The sequence below is a fragment of the Triturus cristatus genome, chromosome 3_1 (genome assembly GCF_964204655.1).
Source record: "Triturus cristatus chromosome 3_1, aTriCri1.1, whole genome shotgun sequence".
Classification (NCBI taxonomy): Eukaryota; Metazoa; Chordata; class Amphibia; order Caudata; family Salamandridae; genus Triturus; species Triturus cristatus.
Genome location: NC_140583.1, coordinates 726,576,189 through 726,578,688, shown reverse-complemented (window position 1 = coordinate 726,578,688; position 2,500 = coordinate 726,576,189).

Sequence of the window (2,500 nt, the reverse complement as noted above, 5' to 3'; positions counted from 1 at the left end):
CCGACATCCTACAATAAAGCCATGAAATTTTACAGTTTTACAGTTGGTAAGATCTTTGATTTGCTGTGATAGATCCTGGTAGTATTTAACTTTACTCTCATACGCTAATTCAAGGGAATTCTGTGAGTTTTCATAACGAATTGAGACATCAACCACTACAGCAGTACCATTTTTGGTGAACACTACATCTGGTTTTCTTAGTTCACCTTGATTATTTTTGACATGAGGTTCCCTGTATGTCATCCACCCACACCTTTTTGCTCTATCAATTAGCAATTCCAACACTTTGTTATGCCTTTTTATTCTTATGTCCTTGGTTTTAGGACATGCACCTGAAATATGTGCAATTGTTTCACACACATCTTTACAGTATCTACAAGTAGCAAATGTACGATTTCTTCCCCTAGTGATGGTTTCTCTAGTATACAAGACATTTGCTCTCAACATTAGCGCAGCTATGTATTGATTTTCTTTTATTTTGTTATGTTTGCTGATACAAAGATTTGAGGTTGGATTACTTGCTAAGTATTTTATACCATCACCTTGGACAGGGAGATTTGCCCATTTCTCAAATTCTTCTTTCCTCCAGTCATATGTTGCTACCAAATTTAATTCATGACTCAGAAATCTACTGTCTAATGTGTTGAGTTTGTGGAGTTTAATGATGTTATCAATTTTTTCATTGATTACTTCTCCTGCATACATGAATGAATGAGCTATGTACAGATCTGGAGCTTCCCTGAGGTACAATAAGTTATTAACTTTGTTCAGACCAATTGTCGTACAAAACTTTGGAATACTGAGGCCCCCAAAGGATCTTTTCGAGTTCAGGAGACCATCACATGTGGATGCAGGAAGGTGTAGAAAATGTTTGACATACTTTCTAATTGTTTGATCCAGAATGTTTAAAGTTTTCGCTTCTGTTCCTGTCATTTCCAGTTTAAATGACAGTTTAGGGATCAAGTATTGACAGAATATTTCTATTTTCTGTGTGGGCTTAAGTGGTAGATTGTCGAGTTTTTGAGCCCAGTCAACAAGAACTTCATTAATTTTGTTGTTGCTTGAATGGCCAGTGTGTGGATCGAAGTTCAGTCCGAGGTATCTCTCACTTTCTCCTGGGTGGATGTTTTCAATGTTTTGTTTTTCAAATTGCCATGGTTTACAGTTGTTTACTAGGATCTTATCTTTATGGTGACTTATATAAAATCCATGTGTTTTTTTCACATTAAGTTTTAATCCTGTTATTTTACTGAATTTTTCAATGATTTTCAGATTTGTACTCATTCCTTCCCAGGTGTTGCTGAGTACTGCGATGTCATCGGCAAAGGCCAGAGCGGTGATTTGCTTGATGAGATTATTGGAGCCTTGCCTTCTTTCTGAAGATCACAGATCAGAAGATCCATGGCAATATTAAACAGCAGTGGGGATAAAGAGTCACCTTGCTTAACTCCTGACTTCATTGTTATTTCTGGAGTTGCTTCATTGTTTTTTCCCTTGAAAAATGTTGTTGAGTCAGTGTATAAGTCTTTTATTATGTCTCTGATGCATGATGGAACCCTGTGTCTTTCAAGACTCTGTAGAATATGACCATGGCTGACAGAGTCAAAAGCTTTTGAGATATCTATGAACACCACTGCCAATGAGCTTCTGTTCTTTCGTGCCCCTTTTATAATGTTTTGCAGAAGAGTCAGATTTTTGAGACAACCTCGCACCTTCATGAAGCCTTTTTGTCTCGTATTTATTTCAACGAAAAATGTGAGTCTTTTAGTTAATATTTTCGTGAACAACTTCATGAATGCCGTACCGATGGTAATTGGATGCCAATTACTTATCTTTTTGAGTTCGCTAATCGGTACATTCTTGGGTATTAGTATTGACCGGTTCTTCTTAATACTGTCTGGTACTCTCTTCTCATCAATAGCCAAGACAATAAGATTCTGGGTAGTAGTCTTGGTTGCCTGCTATGCACTTTATTTAAGTCATTCAGACCAATTTTATCAGGCCCCACTGCTTTCTTTAAATCTGATTCATCAAAGGCTTTAGTTACTTCGAGCAGTGTAATTTCTTTACATAGACTTCCAATTTCCCATTCATCTGGTATCCGGTCAATTGGGATGAATTTGGGATTTTTCTTGTTTTCTTTTTCAATTATGCCTTTATAGTATTGGAAGATTTCATCAGCACTGATTTGACAGGTGGCATCTTCTGCCCCATCAGTGATTATCCTGGCAATTTTCTTTTTGTCTTTTTGGAACATTGTCTGGTATTCTTTGTAACTGCCCTTTGCTTTTGTATAGTTTTTCTTGTGTGTCTGGTTGAGCCTTCCATTTTTCTTATTTTTCTTTGGTATCTTGTTTTGTACAGGGGCAGTCTGTTGCTCAACTTGAGCAGAGTTCATAGGTTCATTATCGGGTTCGCTCGTTGGTTCGGTACGATTTGATGGTACAGGACTTATATCAATGGTGTTTTCTGATATATAAGTCACTATCTCATCCATCAG